Genomic DNA, 16,955 nt, shown 5'->3' on the forward strand with positions numbered 1-16,955 from the left:
AGAAGTCAATAGCTCCCTAGGATGCATCTTCTTTTTCATTCTCCATTGTTTATGTGCTTCATACATGACTAGACAAGGGTAGAGGGTTATAATTCTGAATGGAAGATTCTAAATGTAGAAGGGCTAACAAAGAAAATGAATTTTGTTGGAATCTATTGACACCAAACCTTGGCATGACAGTCCAATCTAACTTAAGGGGATTGGCTTTGATGAGTATGTGTGTTTACCTTTTATATAGCCTTTCACGTGACTTTAGTTAAGAACATTCATGTTTGATATATGTTGTAAGTTTGGTCACAACTGGATTTTTTCTATCACTTAAAACATGGGAATTATAATGTGTTTGTTAAATGAATGCTTAAAATTACATGCCCAATATAATAAGAAAAAGTAATTAGTATCATATGCAATATTTTGAGACATTTTACCTGAATTGATTGCACCAATTTGTGCAACCAAGACTATATAAGTTCCTATAGTGATAGGTATAATTCACTTCGAAAAAGTCAACAAGCGATCTTATTACCTCATAAAGTTAGAAAGCATGGTTTACTTGAAGACCTCTTCAATGATTGACTAACCACCTTCAATAGTATTATTTATTAGTCTGTTATATCCCTGCAAGTGAACAATACATACTTTCAATATTATCATGTGGTTCAATCCTTTTATAACACCATGTTGTTAACACGTTCCTTTATTATAACTAAATATATTTGTAGATATAAGTAATAGGTAGTTATTGGATGAACTATTAGACTAAAGACTATACAAGAGTCCAAATAGAAACTAGTTTTTTTTTCCCCTAACAAGCATAACTTCTGTTATGAAAAATAATATGTTAGTTTGAGTATATGATTTGCTATGTTGGCTTTAAATTCATCTTGTATTTATCTCAAATTGTTGTCCTATGAGAGTCCACTTAAGTTGACATATCTCCAAGTTCCATTTATGTGCATTAGTTAGATGCCTTATCTAATAATTGTACTTAATGTAGTTTGTAATATTCGTGCTAATAGGTGTGCAATTTTGTTTGTGTTATTTGGATCTTAATTATGGATAGTTCAGACAGTATTGCACTTGTGTATACAAATATTTCTACCTTTGCAACAAACTGTCTGACTTAACCAACTAGGCTCGATTTCACAACTGCATTCTTTGCTCAAAAATGCCAGTTAAAAGAAAATCTCATAAATGATATTGCAGCCACATAAATATAACATATTTCACCAAGTTCAAACATGTCTTGGTAAGAGAATAATAATTCTGAGTCAACTTTAAATACGAAGAACAGTAGAGCTGGGCTATAAAGCCTTCAACAATGGAAAAACTAATCGACAGTTTCAAAAGTCAAATAACATATTCCCTCATACATACCATGTGCTGCAACAAACCAATATATATAAGGCACCTATCAAACCCGAACTGCTACTAGAGAGTGATCGTTTTGCATGCTGGTCATTAACTACACATCACAGGAATCCTAGATAGTTTTGCATGTTGGTCATTAACTACACATCATAGGAATCCCAGATAGTTAAGCAGGACATCAACCTATACTAAACAATAACGCAGACCCATCTCAAGTATATGTTCTTGATCATGGTTTTGTATGCATCTTATAGAATAAATACTAGAGTTTTGTGTTAATAGTATATTATATATAAAGCTTAAACAAATTTTTATTAATCTGATTAAAATATTGAAATTATATACACACACACACTTAACAAGTGCTAGGTAGTGGCTTGTATTTGCCTAAACTAATTTAACAGAGAAAATAGCAAGATAAAAATTTAATATATTTTAATTAAAAGTTGATTAATTATGAAGTCGATTGATTATGAAAAAAAATTACATAATTTTTTTTTTTTCAAATTTTAATTTTTAAAAAATTATCATTCAAACTACTTATATATTTAAATATTTGAAAACTACAATTTTCTAATATAAAAATATTTATAAATAATAATAATTTTTTATTTATCACATGTGACTATTATAACTTTATTCAATATATTTTATGAGTTTCATATTTAATAAATATTTTGTCCTCAAATATAGGGCAGTGCTCCTAAAAATCGTTCACCCAAAATATTTGAGCCAATCAAACTCAAATTAAATAAATTTCATGATTTTAGAAATTAAAAATCTAACATATAAACATTAGAAAATTTAAACCTTATAGGGCCCGTTTGGTTGTTGGCATAGGAATTGAAAATTAGAATAGAAAATAGAATGAGAATGGAAATGGGGAATGAGAATAGAAAAGGGCAATTCCAATCTTATTTGGTTCACTTGGAATTTGATTGAGAATATGTTAATCCATTGTTTAGTTGTAAAAAAATGGAATAGGAATAAGGTTAAATTTTGTATTTTTAAAAATATTTCTCTTTTTAGTTAATATTTTCAATAATGGTAAAAAGGTTAATTTATTTTCATTTTTATTTTATTCATTGAAGTTAATGAGAGATATAATTTATTTCATTTTTTTAAACAAATAGATATCATAATAAAAATGTTATAAAAAAATGTTTAAAAAATATATTTGAATTTATTATTGAAAAAATAAAAATCAAATTGGGAATAGGAATGGCCTATTCCAATAACAACTATTTTTTGGAATAGACATGCTCATTTTAGGGGCGAAATTGGAATATGTGTGACTATTCCCTATTCTAATTTGGGGTTCCAAACAGAGAATACATTTCCTATTCCAATTTTCCTATTCATATTCTAGCAACGAAATAGGCTCATAATTAAATATAGAAATACTTATAGATTGAAGAAGAAAAAATTAATCACTAGTTACATAGAAATGATTGCAATTGTATATTCCCTATGGCAAACACAATAAAACATATAGAAACTGTATCTTTACTTGCTAATCCATCATCTCATTGACCATTAGTTTAAACAATTTTATGATCACTCTCATTTCCAATTTGCACCAAAATACTTCCCATCTTCGTATGAATTAATACCCAACAAGATTTAAAATGGACATGTTGCATAAAAATCATATCTCATGTTCTTTTTTCCAAAATACATCAGTCAAGAAGATTTACAACTGATCTTTATTTCTCAAAAGCAATTTGACTAATAATATTATTTTAACTTAACTAATAATTTTATATTTAATAAACAACTTGATTATATTATTTTAATTAAATTAAGAAAATTCTTACACTAAACCAAAAAAAACCCTATTTTGAAGAGAATTTCAATTGATGAGCTTCAATTGGAGATCTTTTAAGAAAGACACTTTGGTTTATTGTGGATAATCTTCTCTTCACTTTGCAATTCAACTTTTGAACTTCAATTCCAATTTCCAGATTCAATAATGAAAACCATTCACTACTAAAAGATCTAGGTAAATGAAACCATTCTTTATTTAGAGATCTGTAATCTAAAATAATATAACAAATAATACACAAATGGACATCCAAATCTAGACGTGTTAAAATTATAGAATGGTCATTTCATAATAGGCTCTATCTCGTTTTCAAACTCATAAATAAAATGTAGACTGATAAATAAAGCAGCATAATAACATATAAGAGTATTAAATCTGAAGCGCGTGACAGACATCCCGTAGAACATAGCATTGCCAAGACAATTAAAATTACTTGGTCAATGCAAATTTTTTTTTGTCAAAGGCTTGCAACTTTCCTTCGATTGAACATCCAACTAATAAAGAATGACTTTACATGCACATGGAGTTAGTTTGCTAAGTTCAACGCATCCACAGTATCAAATACAATTTTCCTCACCAACATAATATATCAGCATATCGAACCTCTTGTTCCTCACCAATACCCAATAACTTATAATTTATAGCTAAGCTTTTTCTCTTCTTCCAGGCACCTTCAACAACAACATCTGGAATAGAGAATATCTTCCTTACCTTAGCATGCGATGCTTTTGATATAAAGTTCTGCAAGACAGAGAAACAGCTATTGCTCAACTTTGGTTTTAAGTTTAAATGGGCTTCCAAGTGTTTTCATTCTACAAATATTTCCAATAAATGAAACAAGTAATATGGGTATGGGATCTAAGTTCCCAACAAACTTTTTGCATTCTCCATATAACATAAATTTCAAAGAGCAGATTACACATAACAAAAAAATAAGCTTCCTTTAAAAAAAAAGTATCCTAGAGAAGGTGATGATTCTTAAGATATTCCTTCATTTAGAAATGGACTGATCAAGGCTCAAGTAAGCAGACATTTTTTACATGTGAAAAAACATGTAATGGCATCCAATCACACCGGTTAAGAACATGGAAAGCACAAGAAAGGCAAGGGGTGCATGATTGAGGATCGATCTTTTCTTCCTTGTACAATTGAGTCTTAAAATAAACATAGTTGTGTAGAAAAACTACATCTATGCATACTGTTGGTGTTTCAAAACTACCAAGCAACAAAATACTTGATATCAGGATTCTGAAGATAAAACCTGGTCAAAGGGTTAGCAACTTCCTATTTTCAACTAAGAAAACCTCATATATGGATCTAACTTCAATAGAATCATAGGAATTCTCTACTCTTTAGGTTCTGCAAAACCAAGACCGGTGCACCTGAGGGATATATGGACATATAATGAATTTATGTTTATTTTTTAACATATGTTTACTAACATCATTTTTCTATTTCATTTCTATCCCTTACAACAAAAAACGGTCACAATTCTTCTATACTTTACAAATAATCTTTGACAACATCAAATAACAATGGCATACAAGGGATTATTGCAAATAAGTGTTGACCAACAGTTTAACTCTTCATACAAGAAAATAAAGATCAATTTGATTTATATTTGTGCTCTATCCAACCCCATGAACTCAATAGTTTGCATTCTAAGTAATGATCAATGCCTTACCCATTGGAATAGAGAAAATCACACCAATAAAACTCAATCTATTCAATTGCCTTAGAATTGAAACTATCAGTAGTCAACTCTAAATTTTCTTCTTATGAATATCCTCCCACACACCTAGAAAACCTATCAATTCAATGAAAGCATTTATTCAATTTTTGTGAATTAAGACCAATCAATGAGCAAAACTACAACCCATCTAAGCTGCATTAAAATGAATGAACATTATCCATTCATCCTCAAACCTTCAAATATATGAAATAGGAGATGAAATTCAAAGACATAGATATTTGTAGAGACTTCCCTTTGTATCTATTTTCCTTGAAAATAATACATTACTGGCATGAAATTCAAAATAACTCAAGATTAGACACTTAATCCTTCCATGTTCTCATTACTCTCTAATATGCAAAGATGAACACATCATAAGATTCACACAGAGACTACTGGACTGACTACAACAATATCTTAAGACTCAAATTATACAAAATTCAAACCCCTTCTCTAGCCTTGGGATCTCATTTATATAGCATGAGATGCAATAAGCTTTAGGCTTAGAGAAGCATGACATCTGTCCTTAAGACAGAAAGGTATTACAAACAAAAAATCACTGTCATAATAAGACAAAAATTTGTGCAATAGAATGTCTACATCATGTATCCTCCTATTGTGAGGCCATTTCTGTTCTGGCTTCTTGTTTTTGAGGAGTTTCACTTGGTGATTGGCTTGGATGCAATTGTTGTTCCTCGGTCTGCGAGACCATTTGATTTGCCTATGGTGGACTAGTAGAGTCAAAATTTTGTTGGTATTTCATAATTACCAAGCAACAAAATACTTGATATTGGGATTTTGAAGATAAAACTTGGTCTAAGGGTTAGCAACCTCCTATTTTCAATTAAGAAAACCTTAGATCTGGATCCAACTTCAACAGAATCACAAGGACTCTCTACTCTTTAGGTTCTGCAAAACCAAGGCTGGTGCACCTGAGGGATATATGGACATATAGTGGATTTATGTTTTTTTTTTAAACATATGTTTATTAACATCATATTTGTATTTCATTTCTATCCCTTACAATAGAAAATGGTCATAATTCTTCTATACTTTACAAATAATCCTTGACAACAACAACTAACAATGACATACAAGGGGTTATTGCAACTAAGTGTTGACCAATAGTTTAACTCTTCATACAAGAAAGTAAAGATCGACTTGATTTATATTTTTTCTCTATGCAACCCCATGAACTCAATAGTTTGCATTCTAAGTAATGATTAGTGCCTTACCCATTGGGATAGAGAAAATCACACTAGTAAAACTTGATCCATTCAATTGCCTTACAACTGAAACTATAAGTAGTTAACTTTAAATTTTCTTCTTATAAACATCCTCCCACACACCTAGAAAACCTATCAATTCAATGAAAGCATTTATTTAATTCTATGAATTAAGAGCAATCAATGAACAAACCTACAACCCATCCAAGTTGCATTAAAATGAATGAACATTACCCATTCATCCTCAAATTTTTAGATATATGAAATAGGAGATGAAATTTAGAGACACAGATATTTCTAGGAACTTCCCTTTGTATTTATTTTCCTTGAAAATAATACATTACTGGCATGAAATTCAAAATAACTCAAGATTAGACACTTAATCCTTCCATGTTTTCATTACTCTCTAATATGCAAAGATGAACACATCATAAAATTTACATAGAGACTATTGGACTGACTACAACAATATCCTAAGACTCAAATTATACAAAATTCAGACCCTTTCTCTAGCCTTGGGATCTCATTTATATAGCATGAGATGCAACAAGCTTTAGGCTTAGAGAAGAATGACAACTATTCTTAAGACAGATATATATTACAACAAAAAATCACTATCATAATAAGACAAAAATTTGTTCAACAAAATGTCTACATCATGTATCCTCCTATTGTGGGGCCATTTCTGTTGTGACTTCTTATTGTTGAGGATTTTCACTTGATGATTGGCCTAGATGTAATTGTTGTTCCTCATATTGTGGGACCATTTGATTTGCTTGTGGTGGACCATGTTCTGATATTTGAAAATTTATTTTAACTCATGGTTCTCCCTCCAAGTCATCATGAACTGACAAGCCAACAGTTACAATTGGTTTCTCTATTGCCAAATCATTAGTTTGACTAACTACCTCTATAATTGTAATCAATTGATCTTCTTGTCTTTCTTTTGGTGTATCTATGATTTGTAGCTCATCTAGGTCCACACCACTTTCATCGATTTCTTCAAATATCAATTGGTTTGATTGGGCAAGACCTGCCATCCATTTGTTAACAATTGTATCATCTGGCTAGTTGAAATTCAAAATCTCTTGTTGTTTCTTTAGAATTTCTTCTCTTAATTTTTCAATATCATCAAACTCCTTTTTGAAAGAATCAAAAAATATTTGGACTCAAACAACTTCTTTAGTTATTTTAGCAAACCATATGTGGCCTTTTTCATTTATGACATTATTCAATCTGATGCACATTAATTCATCCAACTCCTTGGTCCATTCTTCTTTATCTTTCAATTTATCTATGGCCTTGAGTGCATTAGGGAAAATCTCAAAACTTCCACTAAGATATTTTGAAAAATAATTAATAATCCTCCTCTGCAATGCAACTCTCTTGTTATGAAAATCAGAGAGGTCATTCGTCATGTCAAAAGTTTTCTCTATTTTCTCACAAAAAAGACTAATGACTGAATAGCATAATGGTGACATCACTATCCCTATTGTTCCATTTTCTTACAATTGGCTTTAAAGTGGCCTCATTAATTTTCAACTTATCCCATATATCCATTAATTTTGACAATTGTTTGAATAAAATGCAAGCCATCCTATCTTGTCTACCAGATACATAATTGAGTGTCTCAATTTATTTTCATACTACACACCCAACTCCACATGCATTTCCCATATTTTAGCCCGTTCTTCTTCAAGTTCTTTAGTTGTACATGCTTGGAGTCCTTATGGAGTAGCTGATATTTCTACAAGGGGAGTTGATTTGAAAGGTTCAATTGGAGGATGAGGAGGATGAGTGATTCTTGGTTGACCAAATTCTTCTCCTACTTTCCTTTTCCCCAATTGTTTTTCCATTTGAAGCATTGCCCCTTCCATCTAGTGTATTCTATTTCCTCTTTCTTCATATGCCTCTAGTAGCTTTTCAAACTTAGCATTTAGCTCTAGGAATTTACTTTTATCTTTAGTTGTAACCACAACTCCAAAATTCACCATTTCATGGGTCATCTGAGAAACTTTCTCACTATCCACCTCTTTTGCCCTGTAAACCATGAGACTACTCGTGTGTTCAGAATCTGAAACTTCTTGAATCCAAGATTTTTCTCTTTTCTAGATGGACCACATCTCTAAGACCTGATGGTCATCAAGTAGATATATTTTAACCCCTTATGGACTTGTAGGAATTCCTCCTCAATTTTGAACTGGGTGTCTTTTGCTTTCCTCACACACTAGTACATTTGAGGTCATTTTTCGACCAAAAATTTTGACCATTTATTAAATTGGTCGGTATGGAAAGGGAAAATATGGCTTTTTTTAAATCTATGCCCGTGTTGGTTGAAATTTTGACCAACATGAGCTTAATATGTAAAAAGGGCAAATGCCACCCATTTCATTGATTCTATTTAGCTTCAACGCGCGCGGGAATTGAGGAACTAGAGCTATTTGACCAGAGATCTGCTCTGATGGGTGCATTAATCTTAAATTTATTTCACTTTTTTTTTGTTATCATTCAGTTCTAGAGAAAATAGCATCAGGGTAGGGTTTACATTTGTTGGGAAAGAGCTACATTGCACACAGCTAGTGGTAGCGTTCAGGGTTGGCCCTATAGGGCAATGCGTTCTGCACCGCGCACGATTGTATCTTTGACGACTGGAAGTTCTTCAAAAGTATGAAAAATTGGAGGGCTTTGTAGCAGCCATTCTAGTGTGCGTAGCTGGATCTCGATCGCCCAGGGGCTTGGAGCACTCGTGTTCTTTTCACCGCTTGAAGCTATTGTTACGACCACGAAGAACCGACGAATCCCAACTACGGATACATGAGAGCCAAAGCTGCTAAGGGTATTCCATCCGGCGTAAGCATCTGGATAATTTGGAATGCAACGTGGCATATGTGAGCTATGGGCTAACTGGGGCTCAATTTGTTAAAATAGTATTGATATTTATTTTTTGGCAGTCGATGCGTTTTATACAGAGTTAAATTCATTATGATGTAATAATTTAGAATTCCTAAATCATTGGATATCGTAGGTAGATTGGGGTTTCGTCCAAAAAATTAAAATTTAGTATTATGCTATAAGATACCTCATGTGTTGGTACCTGATGTTGAGACTTACATGTAGGCAAGTGTCTCGCAGAAGAGTTATCACATTCATATGACAAAACAATGAACCATACTGTAGCTCTTACATCTACTAGATATGGTGTTAGTAGAATGAACATGCTCAAATCTTGCTTCTCTCGAGAAGTACTGCTTATGAAGAGAAACTCTTTTGTCTACATATTTAAAGTAGGACCGGTGAGTCACTTGGATCCCAAATTTGGGGAGCTCAAGCATTCCTTTTATTTATCTTATTAGAGAAAGAAGAATGAATCCTAACAAATATATAATGTAGATTGCAGTTATTGGGGCAATCACAATTACGCTATTTTTGTGCACAAAAATGCACCAACAGAACATTACAGATGGAAATCTATATATGGGAGCTATGTTCTTCAGTCTAGTCCATATGATGTTTAATGGATTTCCAGAAATGTCAATGACAGTTGGCCGCCTTCCAGTTTTCTACAAGCAAAGAGACCTCCTATTCTATCCAACTTGGGCTTATGCATTACCGGCATGGATAGTGAAGATCCCACTATCTTTTCTAGAAGCATTGATTTGGGTTTCAGTTACATACTATGTTATTGGCTTTGCACTAGAAGCTGAGAGGTAACTCTAAAACTCTGTATCTTTTCTCATATGCAATCTTGGATGCATACAAGTCATTCTGATCCACTCACAAGAGGTTTAATAGTTCTTTGTGAATAATACTATTTCATAGATGTGAGAGAAATAATAAGAAATATAATGATTTTAATCTTAACTATTATACATCACTTGCTATATTTATAATACTGTATTGAAGTGATTCTTTTCAACACCAACATTCCATCTATGGTCAAGAGATGGAAAGAATAATTAGTTCTTCAAATTACTTTACCTAAACAATACTAAGCTCGGGCCTCCTTAATTTAAATAAAGCACTTAGTAATGATCTTCATGATAATTTCAAGAACACAAAAACTGGTCTGCTGTTGTAGCAGATAATTTGGAAGCTCACAATGTATTATTTGTAGCTCAATTCTACCTCTTATTTACCAAGTTCAATGATCCTTACTTATTTGTTAGAAGTTGAGTTTAGAAAATGTTACACATTGAAAAAAATAGATTCATGCTGTGTAGCTCATGCTTATGATGCTCTGTACTCTGCTAGCTAGTCAAATTTGTATCCCCCACAATAGCTGATTTTGGATTTTGTAAATATTTTATTTTAATTTCCTTTTAGTTATGCAATTAGAAACATGTCAGATGAGCAAAGAGATTTTTTTAAACTTTGAATTCTATATAGAAGTGCACACAAACATGGCTCGGTTTGTTAGGCAGAGGTGAAATCAATCTTGACACTTAATAGTTTCTTCCTACAAATCACCATCTGCTAAATCTTATCAATACATATTTGGGCCTTGAACTTTGAAGTGTCCTAGTTTTTCTCATTCCAATGTTTCTTCCATGTAGACGGAAACCAGCATTTCAATGCAAGCTCATTTTATTCAGTTGTTTGCGATCATTTTGATGTTATTTGAGAAAACAATTTTACTTTTTCCCCCAAAAATTAACTTGTTGAAACCCGTCAGCTAAAAGATCTTTGTTCCACAAACTGGGAAGGTAGATAAGTGTTGATTTCTATTAATTAAAAAACCCTCAACAAACCACTACAAGAACTATTCACTCCATCGAATTGATTGTCTCCTTGAACAACAATAGACAAAAGACTCCACAAAGATTGTTTGTGTTGTTATGTTGTCGAATTCGTGCACAGCATGCCGATGTATGATAAACATCTTACAAAGCTAACCATGTTGATGATATTTCAGTTATAGTGCTAGCTCAAAAGATCGTATTACATGTTCAAGAAGCCATCCTTAAATTTCTTTACGGCATAAAAATGGGTGTGGGGAGTATTGAGTGGGTATTGGAAGGGAGTGACAAAACAAGAGTTTGGGACAATATTTTCTGAAACTAGGAGGATTCTTTAGTATGTCATGAATGCATGTGCTGTGATTCAGTTTCTCGAAGTGAAGCCCGCATTCAAGTAGCCAGCCACCAAAGGTAGAAGACCTCTACGATCACTACTCAACATCTTTACTTACTAAGATATTATATGATAGAAGAATTAGTCATGTTGTTTATATACAAATAAACCAGTGGTCATCAACCTGTTAACCTTCTTGGACTATGCCCTTTAAGATGAGATGTTGTTAAATCTTCACTAATTTTGTCCATGAATTGATACTGCTTAAATAGGCATATTCCTTTGTCTATGGGGAACATTTAAAGCAAACAACCTTTAAAAATCATTAGTCCCACATATTTTGGCTGATTAGGAATATAAGCACCTTCAATCATGTAAGGGAATGGACTCACATCATGTAAGTCTCAACATCATGTATATCCCGATTCTCATAACCCTGCTCCACAAGAAAATCCCCCCAGCACTGCTTTAATCAAATGCATCAGGCGCGCACAATCGAGACAAAAGAAGAAAGGAGATTCTCATTTGGCTGTAGATCATCTTATTCTAGGATTATTGGAGGATTCACAGATTGTGGACAACTTTGAAGAAGCAGGCATGAGTGGTTTGGGTGTTAAATCTGAAATTGAGAAGCTGAGGGTAGAAGGAAAGAAGTCGGAGACTACCTTTGGTCATACAAACTTCCAAGCTCTGAAAATCTATGGGTGCGACTTGGTGGAACTAGCTGGGAAGCTTGACCCAGTTATTGGCAGAGATGAAGAGACCAAGAGAATCATCAGAATTCTGTGTCGGAGGACGAAGAACAATCCAATGCTAATTGGAGAGGCTGGTGTTGGAAAGGCTACTATGGTGGAGGGACTGGCTCAAAGGATTGTTAGAGGAGATGTGCCAAGGCAAGTTGTTTTTTGCTAAACAGGTTCTTATTTTTAGCAATTCTGAAGTAAAGAAAAAGCTTAATAAGAGAGGAAAATTTGACGTTTATGTCGGTCTTTTTATTTTAATTTTATATACCCTAGGGCTTCCTGTAGGATAGATAGTAGTAAGCATACATTAGTACTTGCAGAAGGATTTCATAATCTGTTTTATGCCAGTTATATTATTGTTCAAACTTTACATTCGAATTTTCCTTTGGTGGCAATATATACGTTACACTGTTCTACATGGCACACCTCTTTCTAAATTAGCAATTGAAAGTTCAAATGATGCAACACTATGCCCCCTTATATATTACTACAAGCTAAAATTAATAACACTGAAGCAACTTGCACAAGCTATTCTAAGCTCTAGATATCTGGTCAACATGATTCCTTGTGCATTCTGGTTAAAGATTGGCACGTGTCCTTGTAAACTAGTTTTGCCTTTGTAAGCTAACATATAATAAAATGTTGATGCTTGGGAATATTTAAGTAGTATTAGGATAGGGACTAGCATTAAATTGTAGTTTTTGCAGTTGGTTTGGGACTTCATGAATTTGCACTTTGACATTCATAAAATTTCTTTGGAATGTTGCAGTAATTTGCTAGAATTTAGATTGATAGAATTGGATATGGGAGCCCTAGTTGCTGGAACAACATACAGGGGTGAATTTGAACAAAGAATAAAATCTGTTTTGAAGGAGGTGGATGAATCCCAAGGAAGAGTCATTCTTTTTATTGATGAAATACATTTGGTTCTCGGTGCTGGTGAGTGTTTTTTTTATTGTTTCTTTCTCCATTTGATTAAATCTAAATATGTATCATTATAATTAGTTGTCTTCAATTTGAAAAAGGGGGTTTGTCCCAGGATGTGCTGAGGGTTCAATGGATGCTGCTAATTTATTGAAACCAATGCTTGCTCAGGGCCATTTGAGGTGTGTGGGAGCATCTACACTGGACGAGTATTGAAAATACGTAGAGAAAGATGCTGCATTCAAGTGCCGATTTCAAAAAGTCGGCCCTTGATTAATTTTATTGGTGCATTTTATTTTCAGGTATGTATCACTGTAGGATCACAGATCACCTTGTGAGTAGATTATCTCAACAAGTGTCTTTGGCAGGTGTACGTGGCTGAACCAAGTGTGGTTGACACAATCAACATTTTGCGTTGTCTGAAAGAAAAATACGAGGGTCACCATGGTGTGAGGATCATGCACAGAGCATTAGTGGTTTCTGCCCAGTTATCAAGTCATTATATAACTGGTAAGTTCTTCAAATAGATATTCATATGATTTAAGTGGTGATATAAAAAGATGACATTGTGTGGCAGCTCTTTAGATATGAGATTTTATCATGAATGGACAGAATTTTGATTTTAATCGAGTGATTGTGTATAATTAATTACTTGATTTTAAAGTATAAGCTTGAGACACTAATTTTCATTGAGTAGAATGCAAACATTTTGTGGGCTTTGTGAAATTGATTAATTATTGTTATCTTGTTTGGACTATGAACAGACCGGAATCTTCCTGACAAAGCAATTGATTTGATTGATGAGGCATGTGCAAATGTGAGAGTGCAATTAGATAGTCAACCTGAAGAAATTGATGCACTTGAAAGGAAACAAATTCAATTAGAAATTGAGCTCCATGCTCTTGAAAAGGAGAAAGATAGAGCAAGCAAGGCTTGGCTTGTGGAGGTTAGTATGGAGATCTACCTTTCTTTTAAAAAGACCGTTTTGCTATATTGCATGAGCATTATATACACACATAGAAAGAGAAGATTACTATGGTATGCAAGGGATTTCTGTGGGATAACGTACTGTTCTTATTTTTCAAATTCCACAGGTTCAAAATGAGCTTAATGAGGTTAGAATGTTGGGATTTAATAAATGGTTATAAGAAGGTATTAATGGCCGTGGAAAAACTACCCACCAAATAGCATTGTCATTGTCATATTGTGGTGAGCATTCATATCTATAAACAAATTGGGCACCAACATTAGTAGGAATGATCACGAGGGAGTTCCATTGTGTAACATTCAACCTCACAAGAGATGGTCTCTTGTGAATCATTCCGTGTGAAAAGATGCATCATATAGATTGATTTCATTCAATAAATGTGCAGTTGATTCCCAAAAAAGTGACATCTATATCTTTCAAAAGTTATGCTACTAAATGTTGGGCTCGATCTGGCATAATGAGCTACTTTACATTCCTCCTATGAGCTTATTCTAAATCTCTCTAGGATAGATGTTTATTATTAAATCCATTCTCTACTTTGCATGTTATATAGCAGCTTGAGGTGTCCCTTATTGCTTGCATTGTGGTAATAGCCAGTTTTTGTTTGTAGAAAAAGGGTGAATTTGAATTCCTTTTTCTAAAGAGATGAGATACTTACTACAAACTCTCATGAGGAAACAGGAAGTTGACAAGAACATTAGGGATACATTGTACAAAGTTCTGGCTCTTCATTTTGGAAGGGCCATAGATATTGTCTGCATGCAGCTTGATGAAATTGTAATGTTTCCTCTCTAATGCCACCAACTACAATCAGGCCATCAACCCCTGCCCACTACTCAAAGAAGAATGACTAAAACACAGTGAAACTAGGCTTCTGGCTCCACAGTCACCGTGAAAGATCTGTAACTTTCATAATAGTTCTCTAATCTCCAAGATACATTTGTAACCACCACCTGCTGCAATTAGCAATTTGGAAATCCCTGTGATGCTATAACTGTCTTTTTTTCCATTTTCAAAATTGAATTCTATTTTCTGTTTTTCGGATAAGGAGCTTATTTTAGTCACATATGATCTCAAGGGGCATTAACCATCATATAGGTTAACCATTTGCAAATTTTATAGACTCCTGTTCAACTACTACACTTTATTAACAAGAACAGATTTCCACAATCAGTCATAGTAGAGAGATGCATATTCTGGATTCAAATTTTTTTTTATCTCCTATAGGTCTTCTCATCCTGATGATGGATCACTGAGTGTGATTTGAAATGTTGATGCAAAAATGTGGCACACAATCGAATCTAGAATATGCATCTCTCTGGCACACTTTACTTTCAGTTGTATTTTATTTTTAAGAGTGCTTACAAGTTCCATCGTTGTCTTATTCTTTATTTATGAATTGTGTTTTTCATCATCAAATGTTTTGGTGTCTTGAAACTCATGTTCTATGTCATTAGCCCATGTGAAATGACTAATAAGATTGCTCATTTCAATTTCCAATACTGAAGGTTCTTACTCTTCTGAGTTACTAGAGTTAAAGAATAAGTAATCTTTTTTTCATCAGGGTGAATTTTGCTTGTTCGCTCTTGTTATGAGAAGCATCTTTTGACTGTTTTATGCCCCATACCTCCCATTTCATGTCTGTCTGTTTCTTTTATTAGAAAATATCTAGAATCATAGAATGACTTGTCTATCTTGGGTTTAACTGTAGCACTAATTATATTTTTATTAAATTTTTTTTTTCTTTCAAATGATTTCATCCCTTTGACTTGAAGAAAATAACAGCCTAGTTCCAAACACTACATGGTTTTCTTAGCCTTTGATGAGTAGTTGCTGATGCATAATGAATTATGGAAAACAGATGTCTAACAGCAACCACAATTTCATTCTGAAAAGTGAAAATTATTAGTTGGGCCTGTATAATAAATTTTCTTGTCTGTTCATTTACTCTTTTATTTTTGATTAATAACTTACTCATTAAAAATTATGCAGATCTTTCACCTCCACATTTTAGCCCTCTTGTGATCTGTGTCTTGCAAAAGTGCCTTCGAGTTGTCGAGTCAAGTTCCAAAAGTCAGAAGCTTTCCCACCAGATAATGATTTCATTCTATGTGGCCAGTGTGATGAACTTTCTTTTGTAGGTTCAGGTGTGTATCTGTTCTTCCTCATATAGTTCATTCTGAGTTTGAAGTCAGATCCTTATGTTGACAAGTGGATATTTCCTCTCATAGGCTAATTCAAGGTCATTATCTTTCACAATTGTGACTACTTTGCTTCCAAAAATCAATCAAGTATATCAATCTGATCATGGTTCAGAAGATTTTCTTTGTGAATGGAGTCCATTGAGAAGTTTGCTTCATTTTTCCCAAGTGCTGTCACTTGTAGAGAATACAGATTGTGAGAGGAAATCTGGTGCAACAACTGCATTTGCATCCTCCATAGTATCTGCAATGCCAGAGGAAATAGTGGAAAACTTTCCTTCCCTTGTTACATTATGCCATAAAGTGTTTGGAAAGAACTTTTCTGTCTTGTTGGCTTTGTTGTGTGTGCATAGAGATCTTTTTGGTAGAATTGTTGAGGCCTGGGATGATTATTTCTTATTGGGTCTGAAGCTTGCCAGATATTTTTATCAGACAAGTAGAGATAATGGTAATCTCCAAGTACATCATGTTGATAAGCAAGACTCTTCTTTGGATGATGGGTTCAAATTTTATCAAATGAGACATAAAAGTACATAGAAGCAGTCACTGTCTGTTTCCATGGGTGGTAGATGTTCTAATGATTCGGCTACTGTAGCTTTTGTTTCTTTTATCCAATCCATACCATTCTCTGTTTTGTTTATGTTAAGTGCAAATTATTATCAATCAAAGCTTTTGAGCTATGTGTACATGAAAGCCATTTTGGAGGCAAAATTATATCAAGTTTCTTTTGATTACATTAACATGCTATAGTTGATTTTGCATTGGATTTTACAAATAGAATCATCATCGAGTGAAGAGGCAGACTCAAAAGAGCAACTAGAAACTTGCTTTTCTCTCTTAAGGCATCTTCTAATTCATACTATAGAGGGATTCTG

At 33.3% G+C, this 16,955-nt stretch overlaps 1 pseudogene; it reads left to right on the forward strand.

Moving 5' to 3' along the window:
• Nucleotides 1-9,592: 9,592 nt before the first annotated feature.
• On the forward strand, nt 9,593-16,617 carry LOC149567418 (chaperone protein ClpB1-like; annotated as a pseudogene).
• The last annotated feature ends 338 nt before the right edge of the window (nt 16,618-16,955 follow it).

The sequence above is a fragment of the Cupressus sempervirens genome, chromosome 3 (assembly GCF_028749045.1).
Source record: "Cupressus sempervirens isolate cs-2001-9-10 chromosome 3, ASM2874904v1, whole genome shotgun sequence".
Lineage (NCBI taxonomy): Eukaryota > Viridiplantae > Streptophyta > Pinopsida > Cupressales > Cupressaceae > Cupressus > Cupressus sempervirens.